At 28.3% G+C, this 13,722-nt stretch overlaps 1 protein-coding gene across 1 annotated transcript in view; it reads left to right on the forward strand.

Annotated features, from left to right (window-relative positions):
• The first annotated feature begins 217 nt into the window (after nucleotides 1-217).
• Ms (neuropeptide receptor myosuppressin) overlaps nucleotides 218-13,722 on the forward strand; it is a 57,858-nt gene continuing 44,353 nt past the window's right edge. Inside the window, exon 1 of the mRNA XM_088258597.1 lies at nucleotides 218-400. The gene's annotated coding sequence lies outside the window, so the exon portion shown is untranslated. The remainder of the gene's footprint in view (nucleotides 401-13,722) is intronic.

Genomic DNA, 13,722 nt, shown 5'->3' on the forward strand with positions numbered 1-13,722 from the left:
ATATTCTTCTTCATCTATGTTGAGATTTCAAAATAATCCGCTCAATGATATTTTTTATGTATATGAAGCTCTACAGGTGATGATCGCAGTCTAAACTCTACTCTCGTTATTCGCGGGGTTTATTGGGGTGTGAGGGGGAGGGTGGAGGACCTAAGGGGGAGGAGTCACGTGGGCGTCTGGCGGCAATATAAAGGGGCGCCCATCGAGTGCTTCCCTTACAACAATCCTGGCATCCAGACGGCTCTCACCCATCAGTTGCTGCGTCAAGAAATCAGCCAACTCACTTCTTATCTCAAATTAACATCTGAAAAGTTTTCGGTGTCGACTGAAAGGCCGTGAAACGTCCTCGAGATCTTCCGCAGCCTCCTTTAAGAAGACCAACTTTTCAAACAACTAAGAGGTAAGTTTTTTTGAAAACATATTTATTAAATTAATTTTTTTTCATCGTGGAAAATGAGTTTTCTTTTCTTAAGGTACTTAATATTGCTAAACATTTTTGTCAACCTCTGTCAAAACTTTTACCAGGGTTTTATGTATGCTAAAAATCTCTTAAAAACTTATTTCTTCATAAAGTTTTTAAAAAAAATATTTAGCTCCTTTAAAATCTCTAGCCTAACTTATCTTCTGGGTGCAGAAAAATCTTTGATCTTATTTTTACAAAATATAATATACAAAAAAAGTTAATTGTTAAACATATAAATTAATCGGAAGTCCAATTAGAACACTTGCAAAATTTGAATTCAACAGAAATGTAAATTTTCCAGGGAAATTTATAAAAATTTTCTTTTGCCCCGAAATAACTTTCGAAATTGCAAATAAGTAGGGATATTTGAGCAATTAAAATTCTGTTTAAATTTTCTTTCTTTCAACTTTTTAATGCTTAAATATGTGTAAAGAAATTATTCATTTTAATGTGTTTTTAAAATTTTGACTCTCTCAAAGGACTCGTATACTTTAGTAGAGTGTCGATCTTTCACAAACTTGTTCGAGTATAGTAATGTAATTAATTAATTTATGTAGTAATCCCAAATATTTTCTTGTTTTTACATTTTCTTATTTCTATATTTCCTGTATTTTCAATTCTATATTGTTGTACTTTTTTATTATTATTTTTTTTTCGGATTTTGCATAATTTGTATTATCTCACCAAAATTTTGTTAGAACTTTTATAACTAATGAAAACAAGATTGAAGGAAATTCAACGAAAACTAGAAATAATTATACGTTGGTTAAAATAAGCTAAGGTTTTTTTCCCATAAAAATTGTGTCGTGAGCGTAATCCGTAAAGTGTTTTACTCCGTTCAGGTTTAATCTACAAAAGAGTGGATAAACATTTTAATTCAACCATCAAGCGAAATTAATCGACTCAATCTTATTTACTGTCGGAAAACGTGGTATGCAAATCAAGAAGATAAATCAATACTAAGCTGATCCCATGCTTCAGTGACTCTGATCATTCGAAATAAATGAGAATAATCATTAGTTTGGTCATAATGAACAAGGTCCAATTATGATTTTAGGTTAATTAACACTTAAATAAATTAATAATCAATGATAAATATATCATAAAAGCTCAATTTTTAAATAAAATTATTCATGAAAACTGTATGTACCGTTTATTGAAAAACAGAGAAAAATCCTCTGAAAATACATCACCTGATAGGAATGCAAATTACTGCATAAATTTAAATCAATTTAAATAAGTACATGCGTTTTCAGTCATATGCAGTATATTTTTATCATTCTTTCAGCATGCTAATGAAATAATGTATCATGAACGATCCGACGCTTCAGTTTTCACGACCTGAAAGTGATTCATGCAAATTTCTTATAATATTTTAATATTATGAACTTAAAAAAAGGTTGTTATACCCATATAATATTCTTATCAATACTTAAAATTTATGTTCTTATCAATACTGGATTTTAATCTAGTAAAAAATGTTTCTTAAAACTAAGAAAAATGCAATAGAGTTCAGATAAATTTAAAAAAAAAACATTCTCAAATTTATGTTTGCAACTTGCGAGAATTCAACCCGCAACGTTGGATTCGCAGTCTATCGTTTACATATTTTGTTTATAAATATTTTCTTAGTCGAATGACTTCCATTTTTACTTCAAAAAACCCATTTTTTCAAGTAATCGATGGATGAAGCTAATTTGAAAAAATGGGTTATTCGAATTATGAATTATGAATTGTGAAAAAATGGGTCATTCGATTCAGAAAATATTTAAAAAAAAATCGCCATTGAATCCCATAAGACGTAACCATATGGATGAAGTGTGTAAAAGCTGGAGCCACACGAAAAGTAAAGTAAGTACCAGTTAATTTCTTGAAAATTGATGAGATATTTTGCCAAAAATCAAACCTTCTTCCGGCGCAAATTTGTGGGTTCGTAAAAATACTAAAAACTGGAAAAAAAAATAAAATATATATATATATATATATATATATATATATATATATATATATATATATATATATATAAATATACATATATATATATATGTATATATATATATATATATATATATATATATATATATATATATATATATATATATATATATATATATATATATATATATATATAAATATATATATATATTTATATATATATATATTTATATATATATATATATATATATATATATATATATATATATATATATGTATATATATATATATATATATATATATATATATGTATATATATATATATATATATATATATATATATATATATATATATATATATATATATATATATATATATATATATATATATATATATATAACGAAAACATATTGTCTGTAAAAATTACACGTGTGACGTTTTTTAATTGCCGATGCAATTTTTGAAGCATTCTATTCTTCTTACTAATCAAATAAGTAATTCGATGACTCTTTCTGTATAAATCATTCAATCAAAAATAAATTTAAGTCAAAGAAACTGTAAAAACATATAGTTTATAGATATTTGGTGTATAAAAACAAGTTTTTTTAAGTTTTAAATATCTTTATTAAAAATATAGAAATTGCAGATGATGCTTGTTAATATTATCCGCAAAGTGAATCATAAAAAAAATGAAGAGACTCATAAATTTATTAGACGTAATAAGTCATATACAGGTGTCCCATAATCCTGCGTATTCCTTGTAAGGGGTGTTAGGCCAGCTTATGACTCAATAAAAAAATGAAAATATGACCTCTCTAAAAGTGCCTTAGTTTTCCAGATATTTCCACTTTTATGAATTTCCCGAACATCGACGCCACAGATCATTTTTTTGAGTGCCACTTTTTCAATTTTTCATATTTTTGGATTCTAATTTTTGTTTCATAATACTAAATAACTATTCTGTTGATCACAGTCCAAAATATTACCAATACTGGCTTGCCTATGCGGAAAAAAAATATCAATGCCCGGTCGATGATTTTAAAATAAATCTTAAGGTAACTGACTCTTCACCCTGAAAAAAATATACGACGCTTACCTGGCAAGTTATTTGAAATATTTGTTCAATTTTGTCATTTTAAAAACAGTTTTAAATTTACTAAATTTTACTTTAGAAAAAAAGATATTGTTTTTTAATGCAAAATGAGCTGATTTTATAATTATTTCCTTTATTAGGAATTACGATGTAAACAATTGCTTTGGTTTAGTAAAGTGAAAATGTTTTTGTATCAAATTATTTTATTTTTATTATTTTATATACATGTGTGTGCGAGTAAGACAATAAATCTTAAATGTGGTATATATAAAACTTATTACAACACAAAATTTGTGAATTTATTGATTGTAATAAATGAATCGCTTTTTGGGTAATTAACTAACCATTTTAATGTATCATCTGCAATATTATGATGAATATTTAAGAAGTGTTAAAATTTTAAATTATTAAATTATCGTGAGAAACAAAAAGACTCATTTTTTATCTTTGTGTTGAAATAATTACAATTTCTTACATAAAAATATCCTGAGAGACAATAAGGAGAAAGAAAAACATAATAAAAAATCTTTATAGTACTACGGTTTGAGGTTCTCAAGTATTGGTTTTTAAGTCAAAATAATTATAATTTCTTTTGGAAAAATATCCTGAAAGACAAAAGTATGAAAAAAAAATAAAGAAAAAATCTTTATATACTTATTATGGTTTAAAGGTTAAGTTTATGAATCTTTGTTAAAATAATGACAATTTTCTACTAAAAAAATTTCCTGATAAACGTAAGTTAGAAAAAAAATCTCTACGGTTTGAGGGTCCCATTTTCAAAAATGTGTCAATATAAAATTCATTAATCAACCCAATAAACTAAAATTAAAAGAACCAATATTGAAGAAATATTCTTCATTTGGTTTTCATCCCCAAAGTAATGTTATTATTTTAGAGGTTTTTTAAATAAAATTAGTTACTTAACTATTATGAATAGATTCCAATAACTGAATCCACTTATCTATAATTATGACACAATACATCTAATATACGTAAAACTACAAAATTTTCGTCATGAAGTTACAATGTAAAGTATCCAGAGAAAAGCGATTTAAAAAGTTTTGTTAATAAATAAAAAATATAGTAAACCAAAAAATAGGTATAAACTTAATAGTGATATTTTCTTTAAAATGTGTAAAATTTAATTATGTTATGGAAGTTATTTAAAAACAAAGATATATTGAAAACAATTATTTTATTTTATTTTTGTTTCTGATGTTTTAAAATTATTATGAAATTTATTAAAAAGGATATTTGTATTATTTTCCTGGAAAGTGTTACATAAAAAAATACGGATAAAAATATATTGTAAAAACATAATATCGTTTATAATAGGCACAAATATTAAATATAAAAATACGACTGAGCAAACTCTTTTGTCGCTTTACTAAAATCATCGACTATTCAATTAAAATTCGTTTCAATTAATTATATTTTTAATGAACGTACAAAAGATGGCGTTGGTTAAAACTTATTAAGATCGTTCTAAATATAAATTCTTTAAATTGTACTGATAGAAAATAAATAATTTTAACATAGAATTTTTTTATAAAATCTTTCTCAGCTGTGATTATAATTATGCACACCAAGTTTTAAAATAAAAACTTGACATTTAAAAAACTAAAACACTTTGATAGTTCTGGTAATTTTTGCATTTCCAACAATTTGAGAACTGTATAAATACAAATATAATCATATCCGCAAAAATTTAACTGTGCATATAAAAATATTATTGATTTTTTCAAAGCGTATTCAGGTAATTATGTAAAATTTTTGACATCTTAACATAGATGAAGAAGAAAATGGTGGTCTGGGTATTTACAGGGCTTATGACCTGTCATAGGCTGACTAAATGATCACATTACACACGTCCAACATTCACCATTCTACACTTGATTGATAACCATACTACTATTTTTTTTTAATCTTACACATATCATTAATCACATGACAATGTACATGTAAGTCCACTAGAACCATCTATGTTGGATTGAGAAAGCTTTTATTTATCAGAGACCTTTTTATTTGGATGTATGCAAGATCCTAACTATTTTTTTTAAATACTGAGAAACGCCTTAAAACATAACTTTTTAATCAGCTTATAATTTGACCGGAATATTTTTTTCACAACATTTTGAGAGTCCCGATACTTTTTCACAAATCTGTGTTTCCTCCACTCCACTGAGTTATTTTTACATTTTTGACATCTCAACATAGATAAAGAAGAGCTTGTGACCTGTCATAGGCTGGTAAAGTAATCACTTTACACATGCGCAACATTAAATGTTGTCAAATGTACGCATGAATTGCAGGATTATGTTTCTGAAATATCAGAAAACATGTCGCTCACTTCTTTCAACAACGTTATATATAAAAAAAAACTTGGTTTATTAAGAGATCGTTTTTAAAGTTTAAGAATATAATGAAATGTATGATAAATAAATATCAAGCCACTTACTGAACTTTTTACAGTGCAACGGATCTTTTTAGGTAAAACCTGAAGGTTTTTTCTCCATTTGAAAATATTTAGTATATTTAAAAAAATAATTAAGCAATACCTTTTCTTCAAAATGCAAAAACAACACTTTCTGCCCTGTCGCGGGTAAATATTATGTTAAAAAGATGCCGCTTTTGCTGGTATATAGTACATTTTCTTGGCATACTGAAAACATGCACAAAATGAAAATTGACGATTTTTGATATATGATGTTGTTGGAGTGAGCGATGTCTTTTCCATATCTATCATTTATGGTTTCAGTCATCTTTGGCTTGCTTTGAGTAGTTTTTCTCGTGATTTCTAACGTAATTAAATTTAAATCAAGAAAATATTAATTAAGTGGTTACTTTTTGTGTAATTTCACATTCAATCTAACTTATATTCTCCAAAGGTTGACGAAGGTCTCACAAATGGTTGGAAAAGTTACACCTTTAATTTGATTTCACTATAAATAGCTCAACACCCCTCTTTTCCCTAAAGTAAATGCCGCAAGCACCCCTGCATACACTTAAATTCATTATTTATTCACTTCACGAATGTGATTGGTTTGTTTAACTTAAATATATTGCCCCTGACGCCTAATTTGAACGACTTTAGATGTTTTTCGGGTTTCAATTGATGACAAATTATTCGTGATTTTTTTGTAAATAAACTATTTTGATTTTTTTAATATGAAAAATTAATAATAAAACTCTTATCCGTACCCCAATGGTGCATTGGACACTGTGTCATATAAACGCAGTGTTTGTTATCTTGATCGTTTACATATGAAGGAAATGTGATCAGCCCTCCGCTTTAGGTACCAGCCCATGGTAACATTGAATAAACATTACAGTGAAAAAATCACTTATATTTATTTTACCTCCCTTGGGAATGGAACCCGGGACCTCCTGAACGATAGCTCAGCGTGCTGACCATTACACTACGGAGGCGGACATTGATATTTTACTGTCGCAAATTGAAACATTTTATGTCATAACGCTGTTGACAGTAGCTGATAACGCGTCACGTTTTTCCTCAATTTTTAGTTATAGTATGGAAGTTAAGATAAATTGATACAGTTCGCCACATCCAAAAATACTTACTTCGAATGAAATAAAGAGAAAATGTAGAAAAATAAAGAATTCAATCGCTACACTAAAACATACAAACTAGAAAAACTTATTAATATAATTTACATTAATGTTTTAAATGCTGAAACATTTAATAACGAAATTGACCAAAAGCTCATATTTGTACTTGTTAATTTCTCAATTTGACGAGGTGTTGAATTCGCGAAAAATTTATTAGCTTTACAAAATTAACGCCTACATAGTATATTTATAGAAGGGATTAATACGAGTTTAATGTAATTAGTTACTAACCGACATGCCTCGTGGGGCAGCTACCTACGTATTCTCTACTCTTGTGGTTTTATTGACATAAATAATCATCGTTGATACATTGTAGACAATAATACTTTATGGGAAATTGAGATGATGAAATATAAAATGTAATTGTGCGTTAAAAAAAAAACTAACTACCCATCACGCTTCTTATCCGCAGGGGTAGGTAGAGAGAATAGAACGTCATACCATCCTGTCTTTGCAAACATTCTTCGCCTCTTCCACATTAATGCATCTCCTCATACATACCCGCCGATTATTTCGACTGACCTGACCTGACCCGGCCGCTTTCAAGTATTTTACATGCCTTATTGTGCCAAGTTTTCCTCGGTCTTTCTGTGCTTCTTTTTTTAACTACATTTGCCTCATAAATTTGTTTAACTGTTCTTTCCTCACTCGTACGTTCCACGTGTCCAAACCATCTCAACACACCTTTCTTAATTTGTATCGATAATGATTATTTCATTCTTTCCTTATTTCGCCGTTCGGACATCTATCATACATCGTTTTTAAATACTGATATTTTTAAACGTTAAAATTTTTAAAAAATGTTTCGGATTATGGTCCCGTGGTTAGTGTCGTGGACTCTTAAGTCGGAGTTTCTCGGTTCGAACCCACTTTACCACAATTTGATACCTATTTTTAATAATGAGCCGCTTAGGCTCACAGAAACAATATGAAATTGATATTTTATTTATTGTTTCGGCATTAACTTTGTGGTAAGACATGTTACAATAATTAAAGAAAACACTTCGTTTTTTACCACTTGAGTTTAATTATAGACTACATGTTTCAGAAGCTAAACTTCCATCATTCAGGTCTGTATAATAACTAAAATATAAAATATAAAATTGTTCTATAAATAAGGATAGGGGGAAAGTAAGGGGAAGGGGTTAGTCAAGGAACGGAGTTTGAAAACAAAGGAAAAATTGAAAGCAATGGCGAAGAATTTTGAAACAATATATTATTTAATAAATTATTATTAGAATTCAGGTTTTTTTGTATTTCTAAATTTTCAAGATAATTCATATGAAATTGAAATATTTGTATGAATAATAAAAACACAAATATTTCTCTTTACTTTAAAATAAAATAAATACTCACAGACATATTAAATTCTGATACCGGAACAGTCGGCGATATAGGAACAAATACATCAAAGCAAAATTTAATAATAAAACAAATTTAATGTAATAATGATGTTTATCGGTTTAATACGGTTTCTTGTGTGCGAATATAAATAAAGAGGAAAATGGAAAAAAATTCAAGAAGAAAGGAATTTAATTAATAACGGCACTTCATTAGAATTATCTTTATTTTCTTAGAAAAAAATTCGTTAATTTTTTTTTTTTAATTTTTGTTTTTTTTTTTATATCTTTGCAGTATAATGATAAGCGTTTATTTCTGTTTTTCGTTGTTCTTTATTTTTTATAAAAGCCATATTATTTTGATCCTTAAAATATGGCGTTTCTTTTTTTGTGTAATATTCATTTTATTTTTTGACATCTCATCAAAGATGAAGAAGAATATGGAAGTCTGGGCATTTACGGGGCTTACGACCGTCATAGGCTGGTTTAAGTGATCACTTTACACACGTGTAACATTCACCAATTCTACCCATTATTGACAACCACACTACTCAAATTCTTGGAATAATAAAAACACAAATATTTCTCTTTACTTTAAAATAAAATAAATACTCACAGACATATTAAATTCTTTACACGTGTGTAAAGTGATCACTTAAACCAGCCTATGACGGTCGTAAGCCCCGTAAATGCCCAGACTTCCATATTCTTCTTCATCTTTGATGAGATGTCAAAAAATAATATGAAAATAACTCCTGTAATTGGAGATAATCCAGATTTTGTGAACAAGTATTTGGACACACTCAAAATGTTGTTAATATTCATTTAAGGGGATAAAAACTCGTATATTCGAGGAAAATTATAATACCAAAAACTCAATACTAATAATATGTTACATTTATAAGTCAGAGTCAGAGTTTCTCGGTTCAAACCCACTCTACCACAATTTGATACCTATTTCTAATAATAAGCCGCATAGGCTCTCAGAATGAGTATGAAATTGAAATATTTGTGTAAATAATAAAAACACAAATATTTATCTTTTTTTAAATAAATAAAAAAAAATGTAAAGTTTGGTCCAAAACTAAATTTCACTAACGTACCATTATTGAAAAAAATTACCTTTAAAGTTCATAATCTATTCTCACTAAAAAGTAAAGACCTTTTGGTAAATGTATACCTACGTTTGAAATTCGTGTGATGAACGATCAAATAAACATTGTAGAATTCCAGTGCAGTGCTTTATGATCCATCGGTTGTAGATAAATGTCAAATGAATAATAATTTTAAAGGCAAATTTTTCAATTTGATATCGTTAAAATGTTGATTGATTAATTAAATTTGAAATGCATTTTTCGAATGAAACTATAACTTTTGATTAAGTACTGTTATGTTACTTTGTAAAACTGAACGAGTACCTACTCTTTCTAATGCTAGCATCATTGCAAGTTCAATAAAACAGAAAAATCGGGTCATTCAAACAGAATAGAAATAAACAGCTATCTTTTTGATTAAAAAACTACGATTCTCGCTTATTTGGAGCTTATCTTAAAACAAATCTTTTATCAGATTTATTATATGTTATCTTCCACTATTAATTCATGGAATATTCACTGTATTCCTTTTTGCACCCTGTGGTACATAGTGCTCTGCATCGTTTTTTCTAACCCTTATCCCCTCCCAATAGTGCATAGGGCATCGTCTTGACGAAGCGTTATCTTGATCGTTACTTCCAGAAGGCTAGGTAATCACTCTTGCGCTTTAGGGACCAGTCCAGGATAATATTAAATAAATAAATATTGGGTTGTCCCAATATTTATTTAATATTATCTTGGAAAAAAACCCCCTTTGGGAATCGAATCCGGGACCTCCAGCACAGTAACTAAACTCGTTAACCATTACGGCGGTTAATATAAGCAGTGTTATATTCTTTGTTAAATACATACTAGAAGTAGTAGTAGTAAATAAATTAAGGGAAAATATTCTATGGCACCCAGGTTTTTTTTCATGTTTTATAGAAACTAAGAATTTTAATTTGAAGCGTTACGCTACCATTAGGACCATATTTTAGAAATGTCACTCCAATTTCTGAGCGACTTTCTTTTCCATCTGTTGCGTCAAAAAAATCATGACACCCTTTTTTCGAATTTTGCAAACAAGATTAGAGTAGAGTGACCCATGCGTTGTTTACGCAATACGTATTTACTTCAACGCAAAATTACTAATGTCCTGACATCAAGTCACGCTGTCGCCGACAAACGAGTTATCACTAGAAACGTATAAAGACATAGTACCATAAGTCATAGTAATTGTTAATTTGGAACAAAAATTAAGAAATAATGATATATTTTAGGGTGACAAATGCGGGAGTTATTTATAAATACCGACATTTTTATCTTAACATAGATAAAGAATTCTATTCACAACATTTTGAGTGTGTCCAAATACTTGTTCACAAAATCTAGATTATCTCAAATTACATGAGTTATTTTCATATTATTTTTTTTTACGTTTCATCAAAGATGAAGAAGTATATGGAAGTCTGGGCATTTACGGGGCTGACGACCGTCATAGGCTGGTGTTTACGTGATCACTTTACACACGTGTGACATTCACCAATTCAACCCATTATTGACAACCACACTACTCAAATTCTTGGAAGTTCTATATATATGAACAAATTTTAAAACATTATTCTTGAATCACTAGAACTTCACTAGAGACATCTATTGGCGAGATGAAACGAAGCTTTTTATTGAGCAGAAACTCTTTTACTAGTATGTGAGGTCCGAATCCTGGATTATAATCACACACGTGAGAAACGCCAGAAAATATCATTTTCATTTTTATTATTTAAGCTTATAATTTGACCAGATAATTTATTTATAACATTTTGAGAGATGTTGTAAATATTTTAGGGTGACAAATGCGGGAGTTATTTAGAAAAATCGACATTTTTATCTTTACATGGATATATTTATGTTGAGATATTAATAAAAATCTGATATACGTATAAATAAACCCGAAGTGCCGTAAACCCAGCAATTGTATAAAAAATGGATTCAGTCAAAATGTTGTGAAGAATAATCTTTTGTAAAAAATAAGTAAAATATGATTGAAAATGATATTTTCAGGCGTCAATATAATTTGTTAAAGAACATTACGTACATTTCATGAAGGTTTCTGCCAATATTTTTTTAAAATAATTTTGATCATACATAGATGTTGCCTACAACGATGTACTCTCAAAATGCAGGTAATCTTTTAAATATAAGCAATTTATCGTCTCAAGGGAATTTAAGCATAAACAACACTTTTTAAGCGTCCTTGAGGTAGTATCTAAAATGGCGCCATACAAATTATCCTAAATTGTTATCATTATTATTTTCACAATTCCCACCTCAAATATATATCCATTTTGTGATATCAATAAAAATCTTGATGTGGATTTTTGTGGCTAGGCCTTTCCCAGAATGACTTGTTTTATGTCATTAAAGAAAAACTTTTGGATTCTGATCCTTAGATTTTTTTTCTTGAATGGATTTTCTTGAAATTTGATGGAAAGCAACCATACAAATCTTAATGAAATATTCTTGAAACGTTTCTGATTTTATCCCACGTTGCTTTTCATGAGCTGAAATCAAAGTAAGAGTGAAATAATAAAAAGGATTTACCCAATGTGCTGAATTGGTTTTATTTTTTTATGAAAATGCCAACAGACGAAGAATAGAACAAACGTTATTTGATTTCTGTCAATATCACGCAATCTCTGTTAAATAATAGTATAATCCAAAAACATAAAGATATGAAATCGCTCAATGCATTTCCTCTTTCAATAAACGTATGTTATTTTATTAATAAATATTTTTTTGAAACCGTAAATTTAGAAGACTTACTACTAAAAATATACATTTTTAACCCATCAAAACAGTCAAATTTCTTATGTAAACTTATCAAGTTCTACAGTGCGAATGGCGTCACATGACATCAAATTAAGTTTGTATGAAATATGTAGCATAAATTATAATAATAAAGTAAAATGTGAAATTCCCTTGAGACGATATTTTGTGAGAATATAAAGTAGCCGAATATTTTGTACTTATTATTTTCGTCAAGTCTTATAAAGCAGAATCACGAAAAGTGAATGTTGAGATATACAGTTTGGAAGCATTAGAGAGATAAAATTTTATTAATATTTAGATTTTTAATGATGAAGTTTATTTAATTGTTACAATGAAAATAAAATGACTTTGTTTTCTTTAATGCAGACCAAGAAATGCCGTTTTTCGATAGAAGTACAAATTGTTTAAAAATGTGATTTTCTACAGAGTACAAAAAAAGTTCGTTAAAAAGAAAGTACCTTATGCTTTTATAAAAAAAGTCACGTCATTCATAGAGAAACGAAGATCATTAAGGAGTCTAGCAACATGCACTCAAAATGAATAGAAAACTGGGGAAGGAAATAATGACGAGGAACGGAAAGTATTCTTCTTTGAGAAAAGAGTCAAGATACATATCACTCACTCCTTTCATTAATAAATAAAAAAAAACTTGATTTTTCGGGAGGACGTTTTTAAAGTTTAAAAATATAATACAATGTTGTAAAAATAAATATCAAGCCACTTATTGAACTTTTTACTGTGCAACGGATCTTTTTAGGTAAAACCTGAAGGTTTTTTCTCCATTTATAAAATATTTAGTATATTTAAAAAAAATAATTAAACAATACCTTTTCTTCAAAATGCAAAAACAACACTTTCTGCCGTGTAGCGGGTAAATATTAAGTTAAAAATATGCCACTTTTGCTGGGATATAGTAAATTTTTTGGGCATTCCAAAAACATGCACAACTGAAAATTGTCGATTTTTGATATATGACATTATGGAAAGGAGTAAGCGATATGTATTACTCCCATACATTTTTTGGATGGATAAAGTTCCCTTTTTCTAACTTTTTCATATTTGTATTCTTAAAAAAATCTTTCTTTTACACCGGTTGCTCTGTTGTCTTTGTATATAATGGTCTCGTACAACACAGACTCGAATATTTTTCCATCTTATGGGAAGTCAAGCGGGAAAACAGCAACACGGTTAAGCATCTTTCATCATCCATTTACTCCATGTAAACATGCCAGTTTATTCTAGTTTCTCTCCTCCGTACGAACGCGTCTTGTATTACACGTTGCATGTATTACAACGTTTGTCATTCTGGTCCTCAATCTGCCAGATCTTAAGATTTAATTTTCAGACTAAGTAAAACT

The sequence above is a fragment of the Brachycentrus maculatus genome, unplaced genomic scaffold (assembly GCF_059751285.1).
Source record: "Brachycentrus maculatus isolate JH-2025_06_01 unplaced genomic scaffold, ASM5975128v1 h1tg000099l, whole genome shotgun sequence".
Lineage (NCBI taxonomy): Eukaryota > Metazoa > Arthropoda > Insecta > Trichoptera > Brachycentridae > Brachycentrus > Brachycentrus maculatus.